This window comes from Papaver somniferum, chromosome 6 (assembly GCF_003573695.1).
Source record: "Papaver somniferum cultivar HN1 chromosome 6, ASM357369v1, whole genome shotgun sequence".
In the NCBI taxonomy this organism is placed as follows: domain Eukaryota; kingdom Viridiplantae; phylum Streptophyta; class Magnoliopsida; order Ranunculales; family Papaveraceae; genus Papaver; species Papaver somniferum.
In genome coordinates, this window is record NC_039363.1 from 8,312,401 (window position 1) to 8,331,673 (window position 19,273).

The window sequence follows — 19,273 nt, forward strand, 5'->3', positions numbered from 1 at the left end:
TGGAAGCCCAGGTCCGTTATAATGGATCTGGACTATCCATTTTTTTAATTGTAATTTAAAGAATTGTCACGGAAATAATTGTTACAAAAAATGTTAGTTAAAAAGAACACGTGTCATCATCTGGGTGCTGATATAGGACGATGACACGTGTTACTAAAAGATTTGTTACAAGCAATAGGTAACACTTATAAGTGTTACTGTCACTGTTACTACAAGAACACACGTGTTCTTAAAGGGATCGTTGCAATAATATACTCACACCTAAACTGTGACAGTTTTCGTGACAAATGAGCCACGTGTCGCTTTCCTAAAATTAGGTCAATTGTGGCTAATAAATATTGTAACGCTTTTTATATGTGACTGTATCTGCATCTTGTCACAGACAAAACCGTTACAAAACACGATCACATTTATTAATAACGGCCTATTAAGTACAGTTATAACTGTTACAAATTAAATACGTAACAGGTATAGCCTGTGACAAAATCCTGGAAATGGTGTAGTGTTCTTTTATCAAAAACATTGAAAACCCTAGCTATAATTCCTTTTGCAGATGATGAGGTAATGGAGGTAGACGATGTTCTTCTCGATCTGTATGTATCCATTTTCCAAATTTCCTTCTCTACCTATTGATTTTTCGATTTGATTTCTTTCGATTGATTTGGATTTTAGTTGTACTTTCGCTTTGATGGTGTTGTAATTCTAAAAACGTGAAACTGTACCGATTTGATAAAGATGGAAATCAATGGAAAAATGAGGAGTTAGAACTGCGAAGATTCTTAAACATAAACAGACTGAGAAAGCATTGAATTGATTTTGGGTTTACTTGATGTTTTGATTTCATCTGTAAGGTTTGATTAAGGGGTTTTTGTGATTTTGATTTGTAGTGTTACCAACAATTTATATTCAATAACATATAGAGAATGAGAAATCATGTGTATGGCACGCTACTGATTACTCTGATGGTGAATTGAAAGAACAGTTGTTTTGTGTTCGATTTGCATCCACCGAGAGTAAGTATTTTCTTGACATTTCATTGATTTTTAATTTTATTTATGTATATTTTTGAAGAACGTTTTGCAGCACCAGTTACCATTAGGGTTGTCTTTGTATTCTTGTTTGATTGCTCATGTTAATAGTCATAATAACTCAATGCGTCATAGGGCTTAGGACATATGTTGAGTTTTTTATTTGTGAGTTGAGAGTTTGAAGTAGGATACAGTGATTCTTGTGCAGAGATCCATTTTCTTTTTGATTTTTTAAAGATTCGATTGAGATTATGTCTTGAGTTTAGATTATCATATAATGTAATGCTCTTTGGTTGGCTTAGTTAGTTTCGATGTTCTCTTGCGATGGCGTACCAATTCAATCTTAGTAGAAAAAGGCTAAGGGTGTACATGTTAATTCCGCTATATGACTTAGTGATACCATTAGTTGCTTAACTGGTTGAGTCTCATAAGCAAAATTGCAAAATAAAATTTCCAGAATTCGTTGACATAAACTGGCTTCAAGTCTCGATGATTCTTAAATGGTCAAGCCAACATTTGATAAAAAAAATTGCATTCTACTTTAAACTGTTTGCAATTAGTATGGTTAAAATGAATGCAAATTTAGTATTATTCCCCAGAAACGTGCACATTCTAGATGTGAACATAACATTCTGGAGGCCTGTAGCTATGCATACCATCACATGAGCCAATTGTTACTGTTGTTAAAGCCACGAATATCTCTGTCCCTAGTATGTTGCTTATTTCGACTTTTTAGTACTGGAATACTACCTAAATTGATGAATATTCTTGTCCTTTACAGTACCTGAATACTACCTAAGGTTGCGCATCAAAGTTTGGGGTACTGGTACATTCTTTGGTGCCGGTGTATCTTATTTGCAAACAAAGCTAGATGCAGGAAGACATGATCAAACCTCCACTAGATCTTGTCTGCAGGTGAAGCTTTCTATAAATTTAATTTAATTTAATTAATAGGAATACGTGTATGCTAATGGTAGAGTATGAATAATATTTGAGATAAATTATGCAAGGTCAACCAATTTATACCCAAATACTTGCTATACTATTATGATTTCTGTCGTGTGACATTTGCTGAATGCATCAAGTGATGTACGTCCAAGTAGAATGGTTGTTTAATTTTTTTTCCTTGACTATTAGGCATCATATAATTCCACAATAATTTTTAGAGAAGGTTAATTTCACAAAGGAGTTCAATGTGGCTATTCATGTGCGCAGTTGTACAGATCTGTAAGATTCACAGATGAATTTATGATCATGTATTCAGAATTTTTTTTATCACCCTCTAGTTATCATATTTCTACTAGGCAATCTACACAAGTTTTTATTACTTGGACAACTGAATCCCCTACGATTCCATGACCCTCAGGGGAAGAGTATAAGTTTGTCTCCCTTTCTAGCTCGTACCTAGATTGTTTCCACATCTTCATTGTCTCTCTTAGAAAATGATTCTTCATGTTTTGGTTATATACCTTTAATGCTGTAACATTTTATAGGTTTGATGTTTGTTGGGGGTGTTTTAAACTAAATTGGCATCTTCTTACACAGGATACTGGGATTACTCGACATCTCCCTTACGTATTGCTTTGTGAGGAACTGAAGGGAGCTGTTGCAAGTACTTTTGTTGCTTTTACCACGCCACCCAGCAATGCCGAATATAACTGTCTCGTTAATGAAATAATGGATCCAAGTGGGATGTTATACGATGTATATGGAGTACTTTGGAGATGTTTCACTAGGTCGATTAGATGGCCAAAAACTTCTGTAATCCTATAAGAGAGACCTAACTAGATTGAATGCTTCAGTTCAAATTTTTAAGTGTGATTTTGAGTTGTAAATGCAAAATGAATTTATCCTTTTTTTGGTTGTAACGTAACACTGGATTATCTTTTAAATGCAATGTATATCTGATTTCAGATTCAGTTCCAGATTCAACTGATTCAGTTCATATTCTATTTCAGATTCAGTTCCAAATGTAGCTTTAGCTGATTCAGTTTAAATACAAATCAACAAAAAAATAAAAATAAAAAAATTATCAATTTAATGCAATTATTTAATATTAAAATTTTATATTAGAACACGTGATTTATGACAAAAACACACTGTCATTTTAAATAACGAACCACTATTGTTATTCTTAATTACAAACTTTACTCGTCATTCTTAATGACAAACTAGATTCGTGATTTTAAATAACGGTTTTTATTCGTCATTTATAAAGAGTCACACCAAATAAATAAAGGTTCAAATAACAGATGAAAACCGTGATAAACGATGTTTTATGACAGGTTTCATTCATTATTTATAGCCCCTTATGGACTAGTGCATTGGCACATGCCATGCAACCCTTGCAACCTGGCATGCCAAGACGTGCAGACCTAGGACCAAAGCCGCCACACGCGCCATTGGCACATGCCATGCAACCCTTGCAACCTGGCATGCCAAGCCGTGCACACCTAGGTCCAAATCCGCCACACGCTCCATTGGCACATGCCATGCAACCCTTGCAACCTGGCATGCCAAGCCGTGCAGACCTAGGGCCAAAGCCGCCACACGCGGCATTGGCACATGCCATGCAACCCTTGCAACCTGACATGCCAAGCCGTGCAAACCTATGGCCAAAGCCGTCACACAAGCCATTGGCACATGCCATGCAACCCTTGCAAACTGGCATGCCAAGCCGTGCAAACCTAAGGCCAAAGCCGCCACACGCACCATTGGCACATGTCATGCATCCCTTGCAACCTGGCATGCCAAGCTGTGCAAATCTAGGGCGAAAGCCGCCACACGCGCCATTGGCACATGCCATCCAACCCTTGCAACCTGGCATGCCAATCCGTGCAAACCTAGAACCAAAGCCGGCACACCCGCCATTGGAAAATGCCATGCAACCCTTGCAACCTGGCATGCCAAGCCGTACAAACTAGGGCCAAAGCCGCCGCACGCGTCATTGGCACATGCCTTGCAACACTTTCACTTTGGCATTGCCACTCGCACCCAACGTGAAACCTAAGGCCAAGGCGTACCACACATGCCATTGGCACATGTCGTGCAACCCTTGCACTTTGGCATGCCGCGCATACATCAAAGGCCACGATTCCTCTTAAGATGCAAAATCTCGACCGTCGAAGGTCGCCACTGAGCCGGAAAGTCTCTCAAGCTCAACTTATCAAACACCAACGACATGCTACATGTTTTCCACGAAAACACTCGAGACATCAAAAACGTATGTCACAAACTGGGGTATGCTCATTAGGGTATTGGTTTGGCGGTCTTAAGAATAAAACAAATGCCCGTTTTAAGATAGTGTCATAAGAATAAAACAGTTAGTAAATGCAGGAAGTAATGGTCAAACGCTATTTCATTATGGAGCATCAATTCCATCAAATTCCATCAATACCAGGCGTTACCACCTCTTCCCATTTAATTCATCCCTTTCTTTTCTTACGAGGACAGAATACGTTTCACTTAGACTTGTATAAATAGGTCTTACTTATTTCCACCAAAACACAAGTTTTTGGTCAGGGAGAAATACAAAACTAGGAAAGGAAACTCTTGCTAGCTTTCTCAAAGCTTTCACTTTCTGATACAAGTCAAGCACTACTCTTCCAAAACTGCTCTGGTCTTAACACTCTCTTCGCTTCCCTCCCTAAACCAGCCCTTCTCCTTGTTGTAGTTTTGAAAGTGGTAGTAAAAGTTCGTTGCTCGGACTTGTAAAGATTTAAAAATAAAAATATACACACAATATTTGTCACAATGGGCGAGAGGTACTGGGACTAGGATTCCGCCAATTTCATTTCTTAAGGTTCAAATAATAATTCTTTTATCAATAATAGCTCGAAAAATATATTAAATATATCGACTCTAATTTATTGCCAAGCTTGATTCTCAAAATATTAGGTGTAAATGTTAAGCATGGGACATCAAATCATCTAAGCTAAGCATTACCCATCAAATCAAATCAAAACTAATTAATTTAAATCATAATTTCAATTAAAATTAATGCAAAAGTCATGAAAAGAATTAAATATAATTACCCAAGTGTGAAATAAGGCTTCCTCCTTCATCCCAGTATTGTGGTTTATCTATTCATATCAAACACACACTCAAAATAATAATTCAAGCTCACAAGGTGTTCAAAAGATTGAAAAAGGATAAAAACAGTGGATTTACGACCCACGCTGAGCGTCCAGAAAACAACGACAATACTTTGATGCTGTAAACAACGACACAAGCCTACTGTTGTTGGTGCTTCTGAAAATAAGACTGTCCTGGATAGTCTGTTCTTCGTGTTCTTCACTCTTTAATGGCAGCAGCAGCAGAACCCGTTCCTGGATATCGATTGTTTCTGCTCCTCAGAGGCTCTGCTCGACCCCCAACTCTCTACAACCTCTCTAGTACTCCAAGGGAACATATTTATACACCTACAGCTCGTTAAATATCCCTCAATTACTCCATATAATCTTCATTACTCGGTGTTTAAAGAAAATATCTTCCGAATATTTTCTTCTCTGAAATGATTCTCCACGCGTTATAAGCTGTATTTCTTTCCTTTTTTAACAACTACACACTCCTTCCTACTGCTCGGGACATCAATCATGCACTTAACACGCTAAAAATCTTCTCCAAATCACGTAATCCCGTGAACTGTTCTTATTATGCTCGTGCTTCCCTGATTTCTTCTTGTGAGTTATTTAGCCAAATTTGATCGATCTAAAGACCCATAACCTTCCTTTCTAGCCCATAAGAAGATACCCAATGAGTTTCATCCATTGAATCGGCCTGCCACTACTTCATTTCTTCGATCGAAAATTCTCCTGTGTTGTGAACATTTTTCCCGCCAAAATCGATATTCAAATGAAGAAGAGGGGTGTCCCCCTATCCTGAACTGGGGTGCGAATAGCAGCTGCCTTGGGGTGACCTGGGGTGAGCTGGGGGTGCCCCTTAGTAATTAGGTTACCCCTTATCCAAAAGAGAGAGTCCGAATAACACTTGTCCTCCGGGTGCCAAAATCAACTTTTCGAGCCGAATTTTCCAAAAATATTTATTTCCAAAAAATGCCTACAAATACATAAAATAACAAAATTAGTACAAAATCGAGTGCCAACAATATATAGTATTGAGATCAAATTAGACACAAAAATGTGTCTATCAAATACCCCCAAACTTATTATTTGCTAGTCCTTGAGCAAAATTTATTCTTGAAAAGTGACCGAGTTAATCTCGGGTGGGTTTATCTGAGGTGTACCCACAAAAACCAATACTCCAGACCCTAGCTATCTACGCAGAACCTTGGAAAGCACTAAAGAACCTCCTTGGTTGGCATACAATTGCTGACTCTAAGAGGAAGAACCCTGATGCGAAATTCCAATTGCTGTACACGAGTTTGCACTCAAGCATACTAAAATTCATATAAGTGACAGAGCTCTACTAAGATAGTTTCACGATGGACATCATACTCGGAGTCAGACTAATCACATGAAAAGATTAAGAAGATGGAAAAAGAAAAATGTAGATGGTTGAAAAGTGAACGGTGTTTCCCATATCTGTCTGAAGGCCTCTGCCAAGATGAACCTAACCTAAATGACTGAGATACCGGTCTGACTAATATTAACACACTGGCATATACAAGGGAACCAACGGCCAATAACTTAAATCTAGATCAACAAACTGGCAAATACAAGGGAACCAGCAGTTGACTACACAGAACAATAACCATTTTTTTTTAACTTAACGGCATGAATAAATCTTTTTGATCCAAGCGCATGCTTCTTGTCAGCAGATTACACGATATTTCCCACGGGTCCTGCATTCCACGCTTGCTTAGGCGACGGAAACAGGGAGAACACACACATATTGCTATCCAAGTGTTAGTATTTATTCCGATTGGTCTACTGGTCTGGTCTAAATTTTTTTTTTTTTTTTTTTGAAAAGGTAACTCAGTCACTCTATTTCACCCTAGCAAAGGTAACAACTTTAATCGTGTGCCTCACCAAATCACTTGAAATAAAAGAAAACTAAAAATAGAAAGTGAAAAGGACTCGACGAGATATGGTGAAACTATCATGTTATTTCTAACACCTGAGCTCTGTGCTTTTATGAATAGACTCTATAGATGTTTCCATCTAGTCAGATTGGTTCCTCAACTCCTAAAACAAAAATGTTTCCATCCACTTAGATTGGTTAGTGCTATCCTTAATAGGCGTAAATTTCTAGGCTATGGAGTTTATTTATTGCAACTAAAAAGTTTCTCCCATACCCCCAAACTTAAATCTAACATTGTCCTCAATGTTCTAAAGATGAAACTAAAAGCATGAACAAGGAGAAACTGTTACCATTTGAAGCGGAAGAGTTAAGGGAAGATATTACCTTGTTGCATGAGCATGGGATACCTCCCAAGAAGTGCTAAGTTTATAGTCTTCAGCCAGACTTAGGAAAGGATCGGTCAACTCGGATCGTATAACAGTAGCCGGAATAACTGTGGGTCTTTAAAACCAAATAGATCTGACCAAAGGAAATTGCAGTAAACCAAGAAAGTGAACAAGACTAGCGTGCCCTTACCTAGTTTCCTGGTTAAGATATTTATATCTAATTGTGGTTCAGGTTCAGGTTTTATGAAAGGGTCTAAATAAAAAAAATTCCTTGGATGCATTTCCTCATAGATTGGATCCAAATTACTAGGTCCTAGAGTCTGGAAAAACTCAAATAAGAACTTAGAATCACAAAATAATAATAACCTAAATAACTGAGGATCCTCTAAGTCAATCAGGTTTGACTTACATAATTGACCACAGTGAGAGTAGTGGTCATTCTTAAGCAAATGTGTCGATTCTATTTTCTTAAGGCATTTAGGTTTAGTCTCACAACTTAATATTCGACACATTTGAAATCTATATGTTCCCACATTTGGAAGAAAACTATTTGGTGGGAAAACAAAATCAATCTTGGTATTATTGCCTGGGTTAACCACATCAACCAGAGGATGGGTTTCTAACAGTTGAGACTCTTGTTGGATATCATTAGGTTCTGGAAAACGAGTACGAAGATAATCTCGTAAGATGGGTGAGGCATTGATGTCAAGTCCCAAGTGAGGGATATTTTTAAGAGTTAAAGAACACGGAGAATGATAATCACCCCCAAACTTAGAGTTTTCGGCGTCTCTAGGTAGACTGGTCATAATCTCCCTAATTTCTAGGTCATCAGATTCCTGAAAGTGGGCGATTGATTTTTCTAAGTCAGGTTCATCCCTGCTAATCTCTACGAGTTCTTCTAAGACTATTTGTTCTAAATCGTTTGACTCGAAAACAGTACTCTCAAGATAAACTGGTTCCTCTAAACCATCATCGGTTTCGTAATCATCGTCTAAAACGGGGGTATTTCTAGTCAAATCCTCGTCCTTTTGAATAGGTAAATAATTATTAAAATTATTTGGATTTGAACTAGAAATATCATTATAATCATAATCATCATCCTCCTCCTCATCATCATCACAGTATAATTTTTGATATTCACGAATTCTCAAGCTTTGTTCCCAACTTCATGGTCTATGTTTATAATATTTCTCATAGATCGTTAGAGGTGATTCCTCAATAAAAGTTGGAGTATCCATATATCGCTGCCCACGCATATATTCACCAAGAGTCATTTCCGAAGACGTCTCTTGATAACGAGAATTTCTAGACATATATTCTCGCAACGTCATCGCAGGTGGCGTCTCCTCAAAAGGATTCATCACTGAAGAAATATAAACTACAGAGGGATTCTATACAATCACAAACAAGGCCGACTCGACTCCACCAAAGCAAACCTAAAGATTTCTAGCAAACAAAAAGCATGATGGCTCCACTTAGATTGTTTTCTATACCAGCTTCTATTCCTTAGAAAAGGAATTCGTTACAATTTGAGCAAACCCCTCTGGAATCAATCCGAGTCAAAGTAAGTTGAATTGAGGCGAGGGAAGCTCAGTGGAGCTTTGATACCCAAGGCCTCACCGCTATCACAAGGCGGCGCAGTCACGCATTCAACTCACAGAAACCATCATGAACTTTGGAGTGTGCTTAAAGAGCAACCAATATTTTTCGAACGAGTTTCCTATTAAGCTCGTTACCCTATCGGTCTCGTTCTATTCCAAATTTTAAGCTTGGGTTCGCGTTAGGTTTCGTTTCCTAAGGCGGGCAAGAAGGGAGCGGTGATGAAATCCAAACCCTTATCTTGTATTGTCCAGGCCTTGCCCTTTACTAGGAAAATAAAGACAGTCCGGTTCGTCCTCAAACAATTATCACCTTAAGGCAGACAGTAACCCGCTTGCAGGAGATTCGCGGGTGTTTCGATTGGACTTACCTCCCGTACCAGACGGGCGATGAACCGTTGTCGTCGACTCGGGCCACGACTCCTATGTCGTGTGCGAACCCGAGGGGCCGAGACGATATAGTAATCGTCGTCCTTCCCTGCACACAATTTATATAATTTTTATTTTTTTTTGTGTTTAATAATACCCTTCCGTAGGGTTAAAAAAAATAAAGTCCAATTTTTTAAAGTCCAAAGTCCAAAATAAATAAAAAAAAATTACAGTTTTCCTCACACACTCAAAAAAAATTAAAAATTAAAAATTAAATCCTAAAATTGTCCTTTTTTCTTCTCTTTTCGCTTTTCGCTCTTCGCTTTTTCCTCTCCAAGTCCTTAGTGCTCCACTTCGAACCTGTAAATCAAAGAAAAAAGACAAAGTAAAAAGGAACAAATAATAAAAAAAATAATAAAAATAAACCTATATACAAGTCCGCGTCGGCGGCGCCATTTTGTTATAGTTTTGAAAGTGGTAGTAAAAGTTCGTTGCTCGGACTTGTAAAGATTTAAAAATAAAAATATATACACAATATTTGTCACAATGGGCGAGAGGTACTGGGATTAGGATTCCGCCAATTTTATTTCTTAAGGTTCAAATAATAATTCTTTTATCAATAATAGCTCGAAAAATATATTAAATATATCGACTCTAATTTATTGCCAAGCTTGATTCTCAAAATATTAGGTGTAAATGTTAAGCATGGGACATCAAATCATCTAAGCTAAGCATTACCCATCAAATCAAATCACAACTAATTAATTTAAATCATAATTTCAATTAAAATTAATGCAAAAGTCATGAAAAGAATTAAATATAATTACCCAAGTGTGAAATAAGGCTTCCTCCTTCATCCCAGTATTGGGGTTTATATATTCATATCAAACACACACTCAAAATAATAATTCAAGCTCACAAGGTGTTCAAAAGATTGAAAAAGGATAAAAACAGTGGATCTACGACCCACGCTGAGCGTCCAGAAAACAACGACAATACTTTGATGTTGTAAACAACGACACAAGCCTACTGATGTTGGTGCTGCTGAAAATAAGACTGTCCTGGATAGTCTGTTCTTCGTGTTCTTCACTCTTTAATGGCAGCAGCAGCAGCAGAACCCGTTCCTGGATATCGATTGTTTCTGCTCCTCAGAGGCTCTGCTCGACCCCCAACTCTCTACAACCTCTCTAGTACTCCAAGGGAACATATTTATACACCTACAGCTCGTTGAATATCCCTCAATTACTCCATATAATCTTCATTACTCGGTGCTTAAAGAAAATATCTTCCGAATATTTTCTTCTCTGAAATGATTCTCCACGCTTTATAAGATGTATTTCTTTCCTTTTTTAACAACTACACACTCCTTCCTACTGCTCGGGACATCAATCATGCACTTAACACGCTAAAAATCTTCTCCAAATCACGTAATCCCGTGAACTGTTCTTATTATGCTCGTGCTGCCCTGATTTCTTCTTGTGAGTTATTTAGCCAAATTTGATCGATCTAAAGACCCATAACCTTCCTTTCTAGCCCATAAGAAGATACCCAATGAGTTTCATCCATTGAATCGTCCTGCCACTACTTCATTTCTTCGATCGAAAATTCTCCTGTGCTGTGAACATTTTTCCCGCCAAAATCGATATTCAAATGAAGAAGAGGGGTGTCCCCCTATCCTGAAATGGGGTGCGAATAGCAGCTGCCTTGGGGTGACCTGGGGGTGCCCCTTAGTAATTAGGTTACCCCTTATCCAAAAGCGAGATTCCGAATAACACTTGTCCTCCGGGTGCCAAAATCAACTTTTCGAGCCGAATTTTCCAAAAATATTTATTTCCAAAAAATACCTACAAATACATAAAATAACAAAATTAGTACAAAATCGAGTGCCAACAATATATAGTATTGAGATCAAATTAGACACAAAAATGTGTCTATCACTCCTCCTCTTTGTGACCGAAGCAAATCCGGAACATCCATTTCTTGGTTTAGGCCAGATATGTATAGATTGATCTCTCGAATCTAAAGTATTTCTCACTTACTCACTGAAATTACCAGAATCAGCAGAAACGGTTTTTTCCCATAAACAGCTGCCTTACATGCTTTATTTCAAGTTTATGGCATGTAACGAACGGATCAATCCCTGCCATTTTGTCCATTCCCCATGCGAACACATATCGATAATATCGTAATAGTTTTATAAACTTTCTTATTCGTCCATCCACATCTTCGTTCCAATCTTCACCATCTTTGGTTCCTCGTAAGTTCTAAAATTTACCTCCTTCGTTGACTCGACTGCTGCGAAGTTCATGACTGTTTCTGTGAGAGGGGACGGTTCCTTTAATTGTAGATATCCTTCCTTTTCGATAATATCACTTGGCTTGTCCCATACTTCTTTAGGTTTAGTCATATATATCATCAACTCTTCTTCTTTTCTCACTTCCAACACCCTTTTCTTTTTGCTCATTCTTCTTTTTAATCTGTTCTTTGTAATTATGAACATCTTTATCGTTACAATGTTTCGCTTATTTAATATAACCTTTTACTTTGTCTATCCCGCTGGTCATTGGAAATTGAATATCCTGATGAAAGGTTGACACAACTCATTTTATTCCATGCACCCAAGGTATGCTATGAATGCATTACACGGTGAATCCACATTCACTACACAAACAGTTACTTCAGTTTCTAATTCTTCCAAGAAATTTGCATGTGCCTTTAGGTCTTGATACAATTCAATTAAACCCGTAATTATTGTAGGTATAGTATGACATCAGAGTCTTTGTATCCCATGGTTTTAAACGCATTGTAAAAATGAATATCTACCGAACTTCCGGTATCCACAAGTATCCTGTCTATTGACCAAATTTTATTCTCCTTAGAGAGATCAATCTTCCAACGTGAATAATTTCTGAAAGATAAAGTTAAAAATGGATCAATATGCGAAACACCTCCTTCAGGTGCACCCAAAGATGAAAAAGAGATTGTTCTCGTCTGCCTTTCTTTCAACGGTTCAACCTTTGAAATGCTAAATATATCGTTCCAACCCAAATATCGTTTGTGTACTCTCCTTAACACATTATCATGGAAGTTATTAATACTCTTCGATGAATGTAGTATTATAGAATTACAGTTCAGAAGCTGAGCACCTCTATCTATTTCGATGTGGTACACTGCTGCAGCTTGCTGTAATGGATTTTGAACTGGTTGTTGCGGTGGAGGGGTGACAGCGCTAGAATATCCAAGAAATGGTTCAGCTTCCCCTGCTCAATCAAGCAAAGTATCATCCTCCAGATATTTCTACAATCGCTTTGTATGGTGATAAATGGAGGGATGGAATAAATGGATAAGTAAATAATGACGGTTAATAGTTCAACTCGAAGAAACATAACTCAAACCATATAGTATGTGACGGTGAACTTATACTGGGAGGGGAGGGAAGATCCCATCTGCGAGTAATGAACATATCTTACCCACTAAGTGACACATCAAACCCTCTCGTTTTGTAAGTATAAAACATAAAATATTTTCCAATTCTAACTCAAACCTTTTTAAAAAGTCTCATAGTTATGGTCACTTGTGACTGTTTCGACATGATACTCAGCATCATCGACTAATTTTGATCGTCTATATCTCACTCGTTACATAGCAAAATCAGACAAATTATATATCCAAAATCTCCATCCGACATAAAACAATTTTGATTTATAGAGCTAAGTCCACAACTTTGGGGCCAAATTGGGTGTATTTCGCATAACTTTCTCTTCTAATATCCGAATAATGCGTTCTAGTACTGCATCTCGAATAACTTATCAAGATCTACCTAGTGGTAGTAATTTCATAACCAAATTATTGCCGAATAAATTTCTATTAATTTTTTCCTCATATTAATTAATTTTTTTCTTTAGCGGTTTAAATCGTCTCTTGACCAACCTATAGCTAGTAGCGTTGACGTGCTTCCTGGCCTTTACATACACCCAGGGATAAACCTATAAGGGTGAGTTAGATTGACCATCAGATCTTACTGAGATAGTTTTACGGTTACATTTGCACTGTATTTATAGAGTGGAGAAGATGAAAAATATATTCATAATTAATATAAAATATAATTATTTAGGTAACTAAAATATTACTCATATCTTCTAGATATTTGATTTATTCTTCACATACGCATTCAGTCACTATGATATACTTTCCATATATTCTAATAGAGATAACTTAATATAATCGTCTTCAAAAATGAACAAATCACCCATTTAGAGTGATGGAATCCAAGCTAGTACGGAAAAAATGTGGAATGTTCCGAGTCTAATTGCGCTAGACTTGCTCTTAGGAGGAGATAGCTTTAGTTGTTGAATGACTTGCATCCACAGAAACAAGGCTTTCCTTATAAATAGTAGCCTGAAGAGATCTCAAATCCAAATTTATTCCTTCTCCGAAACTAAGATCCACAATCTCATCAATAATAGAGTTGTAACACGACAAAGTTTCGTTGTCCAATAAACCAAACTTTCCATTCCAAGAAATTGCAAGGATACGAGAACAAAAACCATCATACCTTGTTTGAATATCTGGAGACATGAAATCAATTCTGTAAAGCTCAGTCCACAACTCGTTCGTTGTATTGCAATCATTCAACATCCATACCTTGTATATTGAAATGTCGTGATCCATAGGATACGTAATGCAGGCTAATTTATCATCTATTGATTCTAACTGAAGCCAATTATCCTTCTCCGGAATTGGTACTAGTCTTTGGTATTTTTCTTTCCTCAAGTCAAATGACAAAATCACAGGCTTTATGGGATCTACAGTGTGGTCCACTCCTTGATGGAAATAAAAACCGTTCCAACTCTTTCCCGCTCCTTCTCCTTCTAGTCTATAACAATTAGTATGGAAATCTGAGTCTATCAACTTCCAAGAATCACTACCTAGGCAGTATATCTGAACTTTACGCAAGCTGTTAACGCTTGCATATGGATTTTCTACATATGGGCGGTCGAAAGTAGAAACTCGTATCACCTTATATTCATTGGTTTCAATATCAAAACAGAGACCAACAAAAGAATGAGGCGAATACCAACCCATGGGGTTTAGCTCCAATTCCAAGTCCAATGACTTCGGTAGAAGTCTGCATTGTCTCGTAGCAGGATTCCAAAGACCAATATCCCCGGTTACATTGTTGTGCATGCAAATTATTCCATGAACACAACCGACCATACGTATGGCACGGCGATACGTCATCTGATACTCAGATAATACACACAGTCGTTCGAATAGATCCTCCACCTCCTTGAGGCATTTATCAGAAAGCAAATAAAACGCAAGTTTTCGTTGGTGTTGGCAGATGAAGGTGCCTCCTAGCTTGGAGTTGTTGTCGTCCACCGTAGTAGTAGTAGTGGCATGGTGTTTTATGAAGTAGGGTGACTGAATGAGGGCATACCAAGATGTACACACAGATTTGAAACGCAACAGAGATCGCACAGGGAGCCATATCAAAATTTGCAAAATTATGTGTTCCGGCAGAAAAAGAGTTGCCATGGATCGTCCTAAAACCACAACAACGTACCAGACGTTAGTTAAGCTGTTAAAATACGAATAAACAATTTGAAATGGTTTGGTCGAATATACTGGACCCTCTGTTCTAATAAGTAAAAAAAAAAAAAAGGCACACATGAACAAAAACAACAATTGCTAGTATCTGTCGATAATTAAAAAGAGCCATGTTATACCTAGGTGTGCTATGGCCACCCGCTCTTTTATAAAATCCTCTTTTTATTCTTAGGACTATGAATAGAATTTGAATAATTACTACTAATTCAAACTAGGATGGATTCCTTAACGGGGGTTCGTGTAATATAAATTCAAGGAAAACAAGTTTGGATAAACTTGATCAAATATGATTTTTTTTTTTTTGTCTAATTTGATTTTGTATACAGAAAAAAGTTCCATTGGAAAAATTACCTTAGTATGATCTTCTTCTTCTTTTTCTTCTTTATCTATCAGATCGGCTTATCTTCTTCTATGTGGATGATTAGCCCTCGAACACCAAATAATAATAATTTGGATGATTAGCCCACAAGCACTTAATAATAATAATATTGGTTGATTAAAACCTTTGAACAAACTATGTATTTATAGAGAACATACATAAAAATGGAGTTCTACGCAGATAAGGAAACCTAGCTACCTAGTCCTAAACATAAACTAATTCCTTCCTACGACGAAAACCAAATGCATGCTGCAACTAGAATCCTACCTGTTGGAATGTATGATACATTGCCACCGAGGTGGTTAGCTATCACTCACATGACTAAGTCATACATGGTCATGATTCTAGCTAATAAATCCGGTATTGTAACTAGATAAGCTTTAGTTTACCTAGTTTGTTATTATCTAGGTTTACTATTCATCTTCTTCCTACATGTAGGAATCATAAATGTATCTGTAATCTTATCTCACTCAGTATTGAGATCATCTAAATATAATTTACCCCTAAGGGGTTTCATGCTGCACGTAGGTCAAGTGACCGAATCACTCTAATCTTTGTGTTCTATTTCCCTCTGATTTACCATTCATATTTTACGATGGTACAGAGCAGGAAAAGATCCGTCAGCTTCCGCTTCCATTGATGATGCTTTGTTTTTCTATTTCGGTGTTCGTTATAGTGATCTATTAGAAGAGTCTCCATATTTAGATGAGTCTTTCACCTTTTTTTTTTTTTTCTCTCCTTAGCATCATATTTTTCTCTCGTCAAAATCAATCAGTTTTGCTTCAGCATGTATTCCAATTTTGTTTTCTTTGGTGCAATTAGTAGTCACGTTTTTTTTTTGCTAACTTTTGTGTTTATGATGTGTGAGTTCCAAACACTACAAAGATCATCCTTTGTCTTTTGCATCAAAGATAGCATTTTTTTTAGTCTAATTCAAAGACTAAAATCTTTTTTTTTTTTTCAGAATCCTTGTTGTCATATAAGGGGTTACAGACATCTTTTCTATTTTGTATGGATGTCATTATTATCTCACACCTTTATCTAGGTTTTCCATATAAGGTTCCTTCTAAATATTTTCCAATCACACTTTTATCTGTTTTCATCGATACTCATCTCATCATTTTCATCATGACCTTTTTAATCCTTTGGTATAGATATTCGGGTCTCTTTAATATTTAACCGTTAACAAGATAATCCAATTTAGGATTTGCGAACTAGTTCTACATATATTCTTTCCGGGTAAAGGGAGTTGCAAGCAATCCTGGTGGTGCATGTGCAGTATCATTTTGGTGTTGATACTGCAGGACGTACATTAAGTACTGGTCCTTCTATTCTTTTCTGTTTTCAAGATCATATGGCGGAACCAAAAGCTTTGCGAAGATGGAGATTCATTGGTGTACCTTTATACACTAGTGGCACCATGGTTTGTCGTTGTACTAGTGTTCTAGTGATTTGGTTATACCCAGTTTTGAAGACTGTTTTTCTGCTGCTTCATCAACATTTGTTATTTTGCTTTTTGGTGGTGTTCGCGTCCAAGCCGCTTGGTGTTGCTTTTCAAGAGTGCCTCACCAACATTATTGCCGAGATGTTACACAACCTTGTCCATGGTTCAAGTTGTACACTTAATTTCTCTCCGTGTTCAACTTGAGGGGGTGTTGGAATGTATGATACATTGCCACCGAGGTAACCGAGGTGGTTAGCTATCACTCACATGACTAAGTCATACATGGTCATGATTCTAGCTAATAAATCCGGTATTGTAGCTAGATAAGCTTTAGTTTACCTAGTTTGTTAGTATTATCTAGGTTTACTGTTCATCTTCTTCCTATCACTATGGGAAAAACATACTTTGCCAACCCCCACAAGTGTCGAATACAACTTCTACAAGACTTGTAAATTCGTCTTTCACTATAGTACAGGAGTTGTATGACATCCTTCCACAACAACCTTTATGTATTGTAGAAAACCTTATCCCAACACACAAGTAAGGTTGTCAAACTCAAACATAATTTTCTAGAATTTCTTTCACAACTCCTATTTATATCGTTATACATGCTTTCACAATATTCGTTAAGTGTAGTAAAAGCCCATAACACAACTTCTATAAATGATGTGAATAGTACTATTACTACTCTTGTTATAATGGTTGAAAATTTGGTACAACCTCTAATATGTGTAGTACAAGTCTATAACACAACTTCTATAAATGTTGTGAATAGTAGTATTACTACTCTTGTTATAATGGTTGAAATTTTTTGTACAACCTCTAATATGTGTAGTGCAATTCCATAACACAACTTCTATAAATGCTGTGAATAGTAGTATTACTACTCTTGTTGTAATGGTTGAAATTTTTTGTACAACTTCTAATATGTGTAGTTCAAGTCCATAACACAACTTCTATAAATGATGTGAATAGTAGTATTACTACTCTTGTTGTAATGGTTGAAAATTTTTGTACATCCTTCAATATGTATTGTAAAGTCCATAACACAACATGTGCCTTGTGTAGTCATAATCTCTAATACAACAAAGGTTTTTAGTAGTTGAATGTTGACCTACAACCCTTGTTTGGAGTTGTGTGCATAAAAAAATTTTGAAAAAAAAAGTCACAGCTGAAACCAAATTGCCGAAAGTAATTCACATTCATATTAAACCTGCCAGTGACCCATTACATCATTCAAGTTCACCTGCTAGTGTTAAACACACAAATTCAAAAAATGGCAGAGATATAGATGTTTGTTACCAAAAGTTTCTTGAACACACACACCAAGTTAAAGATAAGATAAGTTAAAAGTTTCTTGAACACTAATCGAACACTATTCGATCCTTGGGCCATGAGATAACACTTCCAACAGCATCAGCAACAAACTTGAACTCTGAAGTTGACTTGTAGACGAGAGCACCTTCAACATGAGAAATCAACACACACACAGTGTAGGCTCCAAAACCTATTGGCCTCCCATGTATCTCCTGCGACGGATCCGTTTCACTAATTTTAGCATCATCCACCACCTCTCCTTCCTTGTACCAACTTAGTAACCGGCATGGTGTAAATATTTCTGGCACTTTCACATAACTTGATCTGCTGACAGGACTAGTAGTGGGAGTTGAGGCTTTTCCCTTGCAGGGAGCAGCTCTGCTAGTACTAGCCACGTTGTTGCTTGCAACTGGACTGTCAGTGTGAGAGTGGACTTCAGCGCAGACACACTTTGAGCTCTTTTCCTGTAGAAAAAACAAATAGACAATATGAGTGGAACAATCATGTTTGAATTCATCAACTATAAAAATAAAACTAAAAACCAAACCATGAACAATATTCTTACCTCTAACATCACAAGACGATCATTTATTGCTCTACAGGTTTCCTGACACTCTTGAATAATCAACTTATACTGACTATTGGATGCAATCTTTTTACGTGTCTCTCCAAACCCCATACCTTTAAGTCTCACCCCTTTATCTTCACCAAGATCCCGTGTAAGAACATCGTCTGTCAAGGAAGATCCACTACAAGAACCATGATGTGCTTGATCCTCTTCAATTTTATTCTGTATTAGTGTGAAACATATAAGATATTGTTGCATTATTGAAGCACACATAAATTGAAATAAGGAAGAAGAGAAGATTTCTCACAAAAGCACTTAGAAAACTAGGATTTGGTTCCTTTCATTCACTCGGTTTGTGACCTGCTACCCATAAATCAGCTCTATCAATCTGTTCAGTTGTGTTCATTTTTTTTTTGCTGCGAAGAAAATGTGAATCCCAGTTAGTTAACAGCTTCCACAAATGAAGTCAAGTAAATTGTCTTAATTATTGTTTGGACATGCGTCAGTATGCAACACTAATAAGTCAAAATTAGAGCGCAAAAGAGCAGGCCATGGAACACACAAAATACTCAATCGAGGGTAGAACATACCA

General features: G+C 37.0%; 1 long non-coding RNA gene across 1 annotated transcript; it reads left to right on the forward strand.

Annotated features, from left to right (window-relative positions):
• Nucleotides 1-506: 506 nt before the first annotated feature.
• On the forward strand, nt 507-1,909 carry LOC113285400. Its single transcript, XR_003328637.1, has 3 exons — nt 507-593; nt 888-1,013; nt 1,810-1,909. It is a non-coding gene; the product is annotated as an uncharacterized LOC113285400 (long non-coding RNA).
• The last annotated feature ends 17,364 nt before the right edge of the window (nt 1,910-19,273 follow it).